General features: G+C 39.0%; 1 long non-coding RNA gene across 2 annotated transcripts in view; it reads left to right on the forward strand.

The window, feature by feature from the left end:
• The window catches only part of LOC135456428 (uncharacterized), a 39,647-nt gene extending 25,996 nt beyond the window's left edge, over positions 1 to 13,651 (forward strand). Inside the window, exons 3-4 of one of the 2 annotated variants that reach the window (XR_010442541.1) lie at positions 6,895 to 7,031; positions 11,573 to 13,651. This is a non-coding gene — a long non-coding RNA (uncharacterized LOC135456428). The remainder of the gene's footprint in view (positions 1 to 6,894; positions 7,032 to 11,572) is intronic. The other variant, XR_010442542.1, reaches the window with a different exon arrangement.

Genomic DNA, 13,651 nt, shown 5'->3' on the forward strand with positions numbered 1-13,651 from the left:
ACCATTTGTTAATACATCATACATCTCTAAAGTTTCTTATAACTCCTGTTGTGAGACAGGATCTCTATCAGCATTAATGACTGCAACTGCTATACAGCACAGTGGCCTCTTGTCAAGATTTGGGTGGCACCACAGAAGTACTACAGGGACCCTTGTCAGAGTATGTTTTACCCCAGGAAAGATTATCCCATTTTCAAGAACATACCTGTTATGGAGAAGTACTTTTCATTTCCTTTTGGGGGCTTGGTTGGAAATTGCCAATTACTTGTATGTCCTTCCATTCTCCTGAAGTTTTGTTTTGTTATGGCAAGTCCATATGGCCCTTTTGGTCATTCAGGTGCTTGCCTGGGAACGGAGGCAGGGGTATGGGGCATGTCTGTCTGATGTCTGCATGTCTGATTCCACTGTCCGTGCCAGTGCTGCTCCTGCTTTAGAAAATGGGATGAGGCTGCAGGCATGGGAACGGAGGAATAATTTAATAAGTACTTGGTTTACCAGGACTCATTGCATAAAAGAACATGTAGTCTGTTTCAAATGGAGATTTTCACAATTTACCAAGCGTTTGTTCCCTTCTTCTAGCTATGTATTCATTCAGTATTGCTGCTGCATTTGGTGGCCTGTGCTTTCCAGCCATGCCATGCAGTGTTATTTAACTGTCTGTAAAGCATATTTGTCTGTGCAATTCAATTTTCATCCATATTTTTCTAAGTGTTAACATTTCTTCATAGCATAATCTTACTCTTTTTAAGCTTTTTAACCCTTTGAATGTGGATTCATAATTTTCATCACCTATACAAAAATGCTACAATCTGAGGACAAGCCTTCAGAATAGGTAGGTACATATTGCCGTTTGTGCAGGCAGGGGAACTAAGCATCATGCTTTTAGAGTCACATTTTCACAGAGCAGAACTGATACCATTAGATTCCCTTGGGATCCCACCTCAGTAATGGGCTGATCTATCAGCACTTTGTTGTCATCCATTCCACTTTGAAACAATTTATTTTCTGCTTTAGATCCAATTATTTTGAACAGAGTTCTATAAAAAGTAAAACAGTTTATATCAATTAGTAGAAGCAAACATATGTTCTGTAGCTGTGCAAAGATTCTATTTAAAATTCTCAAGTAAAGTTAAGATGTGCATATTTTAAAATAAAACATAACATGTCACATATGATTGTGGCAGAAGGGGAGCTGAAATGCAAAAACATTATGAACGCCACAGAAGAGGCTGTGTGAAAGCCTAGAAATATTGATATGTCACCTAGTTACTGTGTGAGAAGCTCTGGGAAAGACTTGTCCATCATGTGCTTTGCAGGACAATTTCTTTGGCATAACAATTAAGTGGCAAGCCTGCATGTTTTGCTGCCCCTGAGGCCTGACAGAAAAGAGTACAACCAAATTTCTGACCATGCAGAACACAGGCTCTTGCTGACTTACCATCTTGGTCACCAAGCAGCTGAGGTGTCCATCATCTCTCACAGAACAGCTGCTCAGTGGAAGTGATCGACCCCAATGGGCCAAACAGCCTGTGCTGCCTTTTACCTGCCTAAGTCATCTCATGTGTGATAGGACCTTTGCTGCATTGTGGGACACTGATGAGGAAAGGGTAATTGAAAAGAGGGAGCAAACAAAAATAAATTGACAAGGAAGTACAACAAAAGGGGGGAAAGACAGAAATTTTTGGTCTTTGCTATTCTAAAACTGAGAGGGCAGCAGTGTGAGTGATGGTAGGACATTATAGGATTGGTTGGGAGTTTCTGAGGACAAGAGAAGTGGGAGATACTGTAAGGGAAGGGAGCATGGGAGAGATGGCAGAGCTACAGAGTTATCTCAAAGTAGGGAACATGAGTTGCTTGACAGCAACCATGGTATGAGTAGGGAGCCATGACCTGCATGAGAATTTCGGGGACAGAATATCACTGTTCAACACCTTGCACTGGATTCATGAAGGAAAAGACTTCAGATGTAACAAATGCCTTCCTTATAAGGCAGCCATATGTGTGCATGTTTTTTGAGGCCTTTAGCCAAGAAGGAAGGGATTTTAAGGATGTAAAATAGTTTGTGTTCTTAAGAAGAAAAACAGATGTCAAACATCAGGTAGTGTCGTGGGCATCACTTGCACAGTTCACTTCATGGAAGATAGGCTCAGGATGTTTGTGTGGGAATTGGTCATCCCCCTGTGTTGGTACTGGTAAGCTCTAGAGGAAAGCCAGGTGTGTCTTGTATTTTTCACTATTTGTAAGACATGTTTGCTCTCTACTAATTAATAATTTGTTATGTGGAGGAAGGGCTTTTCTATTGTCAAAATTGTTGTTGTGGAGGAAAGTACAGCTGTATATCAGAGTAACTGACGTGGTTGATATACTGTGACCCTCAGCCTAATCTGAGACAAGGGAAATTTCACAATTGACTATCTTCTCTTAAATCAGAGGAGTTGCATCAGTCTAACTTGTGGTTATAGAATCTTGAAGTTAGGCATTCCTGTGTAATTATGACAGTATTTAGCTGAGGTCTGGATTAGTTCATTCAATCATTATGAAAGCACAGCACCATTTCAACATGCTGTAGTTCTCAGCAGATGGAGATGTATTTCAAGGCGTGTATATGTTTGAATGAGACAAGGCAAACATACAGATAAGTAAAAATAGACTAGGACCCAAAGTGCATTTCCTTTTTCTCTTAAAAGCTGAAATACTGCTTGACAACTACTGAACATCTTGTCCTCTTTGAAGCATTTGGTTTTTATTCCATGAAGGTAATATGGTCACATTTCAAAAAATGTTGTTGTGTCTTGATTGTATTTCTTGTTTAATGAATGAATCTCACTTTCAGGGTCTCTGAGTATAGAAGTTACAGTTATGAACTATAAAGGTGTTGAAATTTTGCAACAATGAATCCAATAAAGAGGATTAAATATTTATTTCTGTACTGTAGACAAGAGAGACTGATGTTGTTTTCCTACCTGTCACTATGAAATGATAACCTGGCAAGGGATGTATGACTTTTACTGACTTTCATGAGCCTTGGGAATGTGAATGCATCATGTGGTACATTTTTGCAGTCCTTAAAGACTCAAACATTCACCATTTCTTCCAGTCCTCAGGAAGCAAATTCTAAGAAGTGTAATAAACCAGAGATGGTGTATTTTTCAACTGAGTTATCTCTACAATAATAATAATTTGCATTGCTCATGCACCTCTTTTACATGCAAAATATGGATAAACATTCGTAGATTGGATTTTCTCTTGGTAAAACTGAAGACTATAAAGAGACTTAGTTCTTTTGTGAAGAACCTTAAGATCTAGTAGTGAAAACACTGTGTAAGAACTAGGTACTACTAGCTTTTATTACTTTTTTCAAAAGACTGCCAGGTGTCTAGGGAACCAAATGTGTGGAATGGTGTTCTTATGTTAGAGACTAGTAAAGATTCAAACAAATAACTAAAGTATTTACATGGGTTTACTTAATTTTAGACATTTGAATAATATAATCCCTAATGAAAATGGTGATGAACCTCTATTTTATCACAATTTGTAGACTTTACAGAGAGCCTTAAATAGTGGGAGATGTATAATTTTTTAATTAGATTTTGATAATTTGTCCTGGGGTACATGTGTATTCATGAAATCTCAGAGAGCGCTGTTAATCAGAAGGATGGCGCTCAGCACTTGCACAGCCTAAATGGTGTGTGCAGCTGCATAAATGCATAAATACTACTGATTGCAGTAACTCGTATTCAGAAATGCTTGTGCTGCTTTTAAGTATGACTGTACGTATGTTTGGCCAAGTTTTTTGATTATGATAGATTGCACAGTTTTGAAAAATTGGCAAATACATGCATAAAAGTATGTTTTTTTAAAAAATGGCAAATACATGCATAAAAGTATGATTTTAAGTTGTATGTACATTCCCCATGACTGTGGGTGGATGTAAATAGGGAATGCAAACACCTGATTAGTTGATTGCAACTGAATGTACAAGTTCTCTGTGAGTTATTATTGAAAGTATTTGCATAACAGACATGTACACCCTGGTGAAATAGTTACTAAAATTGGAGCTCCTCACCTCATTGACATATTCAAGTTAGGAATGCAAGAGAGAACAGTTGGAATACAAGAGAGAACAGTTTTGGGATGTAATAGTTTTCTAAACTACACTTCTTGAATGTATAATTTATCATTTAGAAGGGCTTTCCATCAGAAGGTTGTTTTGGCACTGAGGTAATGATGTTGTGTACTGTGAAAGGATGGAAATGAATCATTCTGCAGTTGCTGGGGAAATAGCTCTTTACTTTTAGCTTGAAAGCAGGGACAATGCAGGCTAGAATGATGTAAAATTGTAATGAATCCTGTGTAGTATCAATCTATCTTCATAACAACAGATCCAAACTTTGCAATACTTCAGCTGGCGCATAATGAATATGTTATATCACTATGCTAACAAGCTGCTTCAATGTTTTTGTGGATTCCAAAACACTATTGAGGGCATGGAAGCTGTTTAGCTGTATCTAGCTAGAAATGAGAATGAGTGGATATGACTGAAATCCTGTGCAATAATAAGTTCAGTTTAGATTTATGTGAAGCTAGATTCCTTTTTAAAAAACAATTTCCATTCTGAAATGGGTGATAATGATGTAACTGAATACATTAGCCAAATCAAGATTTGAATTTTAGCATGAATTGCACAGTATTAACAATTTTAGGATTAACTAGCAATGGACCATGTGTCCTTCAGATTATGATAGCTGTTTAAAAATGAGCAATCCACTCACTGTTTATGTAATAGGGCAAATTTTATCAAACCTGTTGGAATTGCATCAAATCCTGGTTTTAAAGTTTGCTTTTTTTGTTTTGAAAAACAGTTTTGTATTGCATTATTCTTCCCAGAGATGCCCGTGTAGCTTTGCAGTATTGTACAGGTTCACTAAAACCTTGACAACCAAGATCCGATCCCATTCCAGAGATTCATTCTTGCTAGCCTAATAAGAACATGGTCAATTATTATCCTTTTAATCCCACTGCATTTCCATGAGGAGCAAGGAAAGGACTTACTTCATTGCTTGGCATGTCAGGATTCTGCAAATGTACTGCTACTATTTCAGTCCTGATGCTCATATGGAGCAGAAAAGCGAGTCTTGAAATTACTCCGGAATTTCAATTGAAGTAGATAAGAAATTAGGCCGTGGTAGTTCAGAAAGTAATGAGAGTAAATAAGGATGAGAGTAAATGTACACAGCCTTCATAGCTGGTTTTTACTGAACTTGGAGACTATCAATTACATGTTTACTCCTATTTGGATATTCTGAGAATCAAAAGTGTCCTTACTGTATCCTGACTACATACACTTTGAATCCACCATGCTGATCTGTTGCTCAGAACTGAGACAGAGAATAGCAATTCTATTCTTGGTAGGTCACAGAGGAGAGGAAATCTTCCATTAGATGTCTCTGCTCTGGTAGACTTTCAGCCTAGGAAGTAATGAGTAACATTACTGTTCCACTTCAGCAGGCTGTCAAATTAAATAAGTTTCTGTGATGCTTCTGGCATAGCTGGCCTAATGCATATGCAATTCATGTATTCAAGTAAAATAAAAATGAAATAACGTGCACAGTGAGTGTGTGAGCTGGAAAACCTTATGTGATTTCTGTGACTAAGGTAGGTGACTTGGGTGTTCAGTTGTGTTTCCCTGGAGCAGGAGGAGAGGCCGCTGGTGTTGAAAGTTGTAGCACTAGTACAGCCAGGGTTCCTGAAATGATCAGAAGTCTTCAGGCTACATGCCTATCCCCTTGGCACTAAGAAGCAGGGTGACATGAACCGCAATGGCTCCAGCTGTAGGACATATTAGAGTGTTTTCACTAATGCAGATATCTCTAGATATAAATTGCAAAACCTACATTGCAAAGTGAAAGGCAAAAGCCTGACTTTGAGATGTAGAAATACTTGAGTGAAATCAAAATTTCCACAGGCATCTATGAGTTTTGAACCTATTTTTCACAGAGACCTTGATGTTTGTTCTAGCTTTTAGCAACTGCTGTCCAGAAACAGAGAGAGGGCTCTTTTACAAGTCATATAGGAGCTGTTGCAGCTGACTGACTCTCTGGGAGCTTACAAGGGCTAAAAATATGGGAAAAGCTTTTCCTCTGTAATGCTATTTTGCCTTGTGTCTCTTAGAGCTTACACTGAGCACCTTTTATTATTGAAACAAGAGCTAACCCTGATCCAATATAAGATCCTAGATTTTTATTTTACAGAGGTAATAACTGCATAACCCCCTCTTCCAACTAGACAGGTATGAGAAATGTTGAGTGAGGCAGACTAGCTTCTGCTTACTGTTCAGCCGTTGAATACTTTGCATGGTGGAGGGCATGAGGCAGGGAGGGAAATGGCAAACAAGACTGGGAGACCAAGGACATCCACTGCTTGAGGACAAATTTGGTGCAATTGGTGTAACTGAAATGTGTCCTGTTCAGGAAATAGGTTGTAATATTACATTATCCAGATACGGAGTATAAGGACAGGCAACTTTCCTGAGAGAAAGAGGAACAGAGGAGGAGAGAACAGAGAACAGAGGAGGAGATATGACAGTCTGAATGGGGAAGGAAATTATGCTGAAAACAGAATAGCATTCACATGGATGGCAACTAAGAGATACCTTGAACTTGAGGCTAAAGACTGAAATGGTAAAACAAGTATAACAGAAAACAATTACAGATCTCCCATCCCATCTTCTGGATGAAAAGATCAGGAAATATTTATGAAGATGGGGAACTGTACTTGGGCTAGGACATTGATCATATGAAACTGCAATTACTCTGACATTGACTGGAATGAGAATTACAGAGGGATTTAGGAAGCTGGAGTTATGTGTATTGACAGATTCTTCCTACCCTGCAGCTTGACAACCAACAAGATTAGAAGCCATTTGGAAAAAAGCTGCAACGGCTAAGCAAGGCAGCACATCTGCTGATACCAGCACGCAGGCCAGAATGACATTTGCTGAAAGTTAGGATGGAAGGAAATTGATGTTGAGTGTGAGTATGATTCTGATTTCCAGATGTGAGGAAATCCATGCTCTATTGTACTCTGTGGGCCATAATTTTTGGGTGAATTGAAGTGAATGTCATTTTACTGGATAACATAAAAGGTTCATTTTCAAGACTACATATCCTGACATAGGTTAGAAACAGACTCACGGACGCTGGAGGGGTTTGATTGTATTTGTCTTAAACTTTTGAGAATATATAGCTGATGCAAATATGATTTCTAACTAGGATCAAGGAAGTAGACAGCAAGTACCTGGCCAAAATTGCAAAGGTGTAGCTTTTATAAAGGACAAATGAAAAAGAAGATTATGCCTGTTAATTAATAGATTACAAAATACTGGAAAATGACAGGCCCAGAACACAATTTAATTCAGTTTGGTTTTATTAGACAAAATGAAAGAATGTGGTCGTTTTAAAGAAAAATGTAAAGAGATGTTGCAAAGAAGTAGATCCTTCTAATGATCAAATATTAAACAGGATTTATTGTCACTGAGACGTTGCTGCAGTTATAGTAATCATATCCATCAAAAATGTACCTTCTCCAGGTATCATCTGATATATACCATATATATGCACATTAGTTTGCACTAAAAGAGCGAGAGACAATAGCTTTTTGGACCTTTTCGTTTTCCTGCCCTGATGTTGTTTCTGATACACAAGTTGTGCTATGATACCTGTCTGAACTATTATCTCACGAAAAGCAATTAATCCATGATTTGGTGTGTTCAGTCAAATAGCCTTGCATTTGCTTTGAGGTTTTTGTGACTGTATGAGGGTAAACCCAGCAAGTTGACACTGAAGAAATGAACCTTTAAAGCTGTATCAGATGGCTACAATTTAAATCTAAACTAAACTACTATGCTATACTATACTATACTATACCTAATATAATTAATATAAATATTCCTCCTATAGTGGAGGTATAAGAGGAAAGTTTACAAAGAATATAAAAAGTTTTTAAAGAAACTTACTAAAAAGCAAACTTTGTGGATAAATACTGGCTAGTGGGACAAAAAGCTTCACCTTTTCTCTTGCTCAAATAGTGCAGTAATGTTTAAAAGTAACACTTTTTCATATCTGTATGACAGAACACTATAAAACAAATACATATTAATGCAAAGTCTGTCATTTCTCTCTTTGGACTGTTATGAGACAGGATGGTAGAAGCTTAATGGAGAAATAATGCTAACCTCTTCCGTGTTGTTTTCCTTCATGCCATGGCAGTGTGCTTCCATCCAAGTGACATACACTGCGGTACCTGGTGTTGACATACATTTTCTAGCCACTGAGAGACTAAAGGCTGCTTTTCATTTACCTATTACATCTGAAAGAAAAGTTGCTGCTCTCCTTAGGCATAGACTACGATAATTACCAAAACATAGGTGCAGGTTTTTTTTAAGCCAGTTGACTCAGCGGAGACTGGCTGCATCCACAACTAGCTGAAACTGGACTAGTTTTTGTAAATGTACAAGAATTTTTTCTTGAAAGGCAATCTCTGTCCTCCAACCTGTGGGTGAGGTGAATTTGCTCCACAATGCTCCAGGCTGTGTTAATGTGACTTTTCAGCTTCTTGGCTTGAAATAAAGTTAGCCAGCTTGTTTAGATCCCACAGAGAGTATGCCTACATTTATTTGCAAAATGCCTTCTTGCCACAGTGTGATCCAACATAAAGCTATTGAACTTGGAGTGTTCTGTCTGCAGAGCTTCAGTGTGAGCCTAGAGTACACCTAAAACCTCCAAGGGACTGTATTATATCTGCCTGGAGGATGGAGAATTGCATGATGTGGAAGTAGTTAATGCCAGCCTGCAAAAAGACAGCTTGAGGAGGAGTTCTTGCTGGGTAGAAAAAGTTAAGACTGACAAGATGGTGATGAATATTTTTTCTGTGGGATGCAGATGACAGCAGTTAAGTGGTTCAAACAAACCACAGAAACCATCACACATACCTACTGAAAGGCAAATTACAAAGATGCAGAAAAAGCCCTATTCCAACAGCCCTTACATAATTTTTCCTGTAGAAGTCTTTTAAAAGCCACATGACATAATTTACAGGAAGACCCATGCCCTTTCTTTCATTGACATAACATTGTGGACTAACTTGTGGTGTATATTTACAGTGATGTAATGAATATTTAATGTAAAAAATTCTCTCATGGGAGCTTCTGTGAGCTGTTTGCTAGGAATGTTCATCATGACTTTTGTAGTGTTAACTCTTTGAAGCAAAATTATGTTACTCTTTGGGCAAATTATATTACTCCACTTATTCTGCCAGACTCTTGGTAAAAATCTGCAAATTTCTTTTGAATTGAGATTAATGGGGCAGCATAACACAAATCCCAACTGGATCTGTCCTAGTAATCTAATAAATTTCAAACTTTCATACTTCCAGGATAAATATGCTTTTGAAATGTGGTTAGCATTAATATCTTTTAAGAACCACACCAAATTCACTATATTTTTCAGCAGTCTGTCCTGGATATTCCTTCTGTAGCGTACTTGTAGAACTTCAGCAAAATTAAGAAAATAAGCTGTTTCAAAAGCTTTTTTTTACATTTTGCAGGCCAGACAGTAAGAGTTTGCACAGCCACACAATTCCTACTACTTCTTTAGGAAAGCAAGTTTTTTTTCTACAAAATGCTATGGGTTGTAAGGGATCCAGTTCCAACACTCCCCCTGCCATGAGCAAGGACACCTTCTCCTAGCCCAGGTTGCTCCAAACCCCATCCGATCTGGCCTTGGACACTTCTGGTCTCTGGGCACCTACAGCCTCCCTGGGCAGCTCAGGACTGATGCTGTCAGTGTGGACCATGCCTGAGGCAGGGAGGATTTACAGAACATGCCCAGGATGTGCTCCAGGAATAATAGTGGGAGCTAGGAAGGTGCAAGGGGGGAAGATGGACACAGCACAAAGGGGCAGTGGCAGGGAGCGGTGCTGAGAAGCTGCCTGTTCTGAGTCACAGCACTGGCACCAGCGTTTCTCTGTGGAGGAGCCTGGGGAGAAGGTGATCTCTTCTGCTTTTTCAGCTTCTTTCTAATGTACAAGCTTCTGAGCATATTTGCACAAATAACTAAAATACAAGTAATATTAACATACACCTGCTGACTGACAGTTATAAATTTGCTGGTCTTGAAATATAGTGCTAAAACTAATACCAAATCAAAAGCTCTGGGAACTGTGTGTCTTCAAGAATTTTTCTTTCTTTTAGACACTAAAGAAATAGTAAAGATGGTCACAGAAACAAGAAAAGCAGCTTAGCTGTATTCCCTCTGCTATCTGCAACGTGATTTTTTTCACTGAGGTCAAGCGTGCTGTTTTCTGCATGTCTTTCCCTGTCTCCTACTCCTAAATGCAGTTCTGTGTCTTTTTGGAGCTTTCTTATTTCTGCAGAGGGAATCACTGCCATCTCCTGGTCAAGTAACAGAGAATAATAAAATCCTTCCACCCACTCATGAGCTGTACCATTGTCCCACTCTGTGGAAGCAGGGATTTTCAGTGGGGATCCCTATGGGTTTGGTGCAGGCAATTCCATGACTATTATACCAGTTATTTATCTGAGCATTCAGAGGAATAGGGAACACTTAATTCATTGTAGGTTGGCTGTCTGGTCCAACAGGTCCTGACTACTTAAATTTGTACATTTGTTCCATCATTGGTGTAATACATAAATGGAGATAAATCCATTATTTGTGCTATAAAAGCGGGACAATTTAAGTGCTATTTCCTTAGACAATGCCTTAGACTTCTTTAAAAATACCCTTGCGGATCAACAACACTCCTTTTTGTTACAGATCCACATAAATTCAGTCTGTACTTTCAGTTTTGCTTCCTGAAGTGGCCGTATCAGCACAGGTCAAGAGCATAAAAATCTGTTGGAGTGAACGGTTAAAGGCGCAGCTGGATGCCATCAGTCCTGTTAACTAGTCATACAGTGCCAATAAATGCCTTATGCTTTCCTTGCTATTTAAGAAATAGAAATATACTTGTGACTGCATGTGAAGAGAGAAAACTATTTCCTTTAATTATTAGGAACAATTGTTTCCATAAGACGTTTATGTCTCTCCTAAAAATCTAAGCTTCAGTATGATTACATTTTCTGTGATCTTTCTTCATCAGAAAATTCTAACTTATATTTAAATCAGCTTAAATATTTATCTACCCAAATACTGGTTTGGAATGAGCATTTCCTAATTTTTATCTTCTAATAACTTGCCTTCATTGTAACCTCTGAGTTCATAGCCAGAAGTAGATTAAAAAACCCACTTGAGTGTAGCCACTTCAGAGTGAATCTGCCAGCTACTGCTGTATAAAGGTTGCACTTCGAAACGTCAGTATGCATTGTAACTTGTGGGTCTGGAAAAGACTAATGAGTAAGGGAGTAAAGATGGGAAATACCAGTACAGTATTTTGAGACTTTGGCTTGTGTATTACAACAAAAATGTTCTTAAAGAATGAGACATGGGGTTTGCAGCCATTTGACATGTAGATTCATTGTGTTTGTTCACATCCTTTCTGTGCTCTAATTCCACAGCTTTCCCAGTCGGCCGCATGGAAGAAAAAATTTGGCCAGAAGCTGACACCACTTCTCAACAAGATTAGGAGCAACCTTTAATCTATTTTTTTTTAATTCCTGGTTCCAATTCATATATACAATGAAGGACAATAGGGTTTTTTTTACCCACCATGTAGTCTGTGGGACTTTCAGGATAAAGGATTTTGTGCATAATGGTTTTCATCTTTTTGCTTCTTAAAGAGTAGAGCTTATTTTATGGCATTCTTTCTCATACTCAGTAGGCTTCTGCTTATCCCATTAACTGTTTCTAGTAAGCAAATTATCTGAGCATTTTGTTATGCCCCAAATATGCATACATCTGTATCATATGTATTAGCCAAATGTTCCAAAAACCCCCATGCAGCAGAACAGATAATTGTAAAAGTCTTCTCACCAGGAAATAATTCAGAAGAAATCAAACCTGGCCCTGGTAAGTTTTGGGGTTTTTTAATTATCTTTAGTAGACATACAAGATGAATTCAGATTAAGACTTTGACCCATCTTTGATATAAAGTCCAACAACAGCAGACAGCAAAGTAGGAATGGTGGCAGATTTAATCATGGATTTTACCCACATTCAGCAGGCCAGCAGGGCACTCATTTCAGAGACTCATAAGATTATTCTTTCCCCGTGAAATCCTCTTGCTGCTTTCTGGTTCACTGACAGCATCTGAAAATGTATTCTGATCTGATATAGTGCCACTAACAAAGGAATTCTCTCTGGCCTTATCAATAATGGAAGTTGCAAAAGATTTCACTTCTAAACTGGTAACTAATCTTTAAACTCACCTCAAAAAACCACTTCCCCATCTTGCTGAGCTGTGAGTCAGTGAAAGACCGCACCTGTTTTCCTGTTATCTCCTACAATGCCTGCTGCTCTTAGTCAAAGGGCAGAAACCAGTGAACACTAGGAGTGATTTTCATCTTAAGTTTTCATGTTTAAAACCAGAAACCTTCAGAGTTACTGTTAAGCCTACACTTTTCTAGATATCTTAACAGTACAGAGCCGTCATGTGTGGTAGGCTCCAAAGTGTTCCCTTCTGCTGAAAAAAAGGAATTATTATAATCTTTTCACAGGGTCCTTCATCTAGCTGAACCCCCTCATTTCCTTGTATCCTTTCAGCTTTCCCTCGCTGAGGCTTAAAACTGATGGCTGTGATCACTATGCAAAAGATAATGGATGTTACCAGCAGTTTTCGGTATGCCTTTGGAGGAGGTGCAGACAGAGCTGACAGGGTGCGTTACCCATCTGTTCACTGTCAGTTTGTGACAAAGTCTGCCTGTGTTTACCAAACAGCATTCACTGAGGGAGAGATGAAAGGAGCCCTCCAAATTTGCACTGAAGCAGATGAGAGTACTGACATGAGCTGTTTGTTCAGCTGGAGGGTCCCGAGCTGCACCAGGGAGGGTGTGATAAGCCCCTGGCAACAGGTAACAGCCTGGCCTCCTTCAGAGTAATGGCAGTGCTTATGGCTCTAGGCCTCAATTGGCCATCAGCAAACTCTTTACTTAGGTGTATGTCTGTGTCCAGAGTTCCAGAAAGGAGAGTTCTGGGTTTTCCTGATGTATCTCAGAGTGAAGTTCCATCCATGGAGAACGCAGTACTGAGAGGAGGAGAGAGTGCTTCTCCTGCTCTGCAGTCCCTGCTTTTCTCCTGCACCTTGTGGTGATTTGCTGGACCCTGCTGTGAGCTGATTCAGCTTGCTAACTGAGCAGAACGCATGCCACCAAAAGAATGAAGAGATTGCTGCTGAGTTAGCAAGCTGAACCAGTTCAAGAGAAATGGGATGAGTGCCAAATCTGGCCCAGGACACCCCAGAACTACAAGGCTGGAGCCCTTTCCTTCAGTTGCAGCATCAAATCTCTGAGTACGTGCACACCCATCTCTCAGGCAAGCTCCCCCGTTTGACCTTACATTTAAGTATACATGACTGCTGTGCCAAGCAGCATCTAGAATAAAAGAAAGATATTTTCAGGGAACTAAAATTAAACAAAGGGGAATCTGTTGGTTTCTGTAGAAGTTCTGTCGAGGGGAAGATTAAATAAGAGAGAAGGATT

The sequence above is a fragment of the Zonotrichia leucophrys genome, chromosome 20 (assembly GCF_028769735.1).
Source record: "Zonotrichia leucophrys gambelii isolate GWCS_2022_RI chromosome 20, RI_Zleu_2.0, whole genome shotgun sequence".
Taxonomy (NCBI): domain Eukaryota; kingdom Metazoa; phylum Chordata; class Aves; order Passeriformes; family Passerellidae; genus Zonotrichia; species Zonotrichia leucophrys.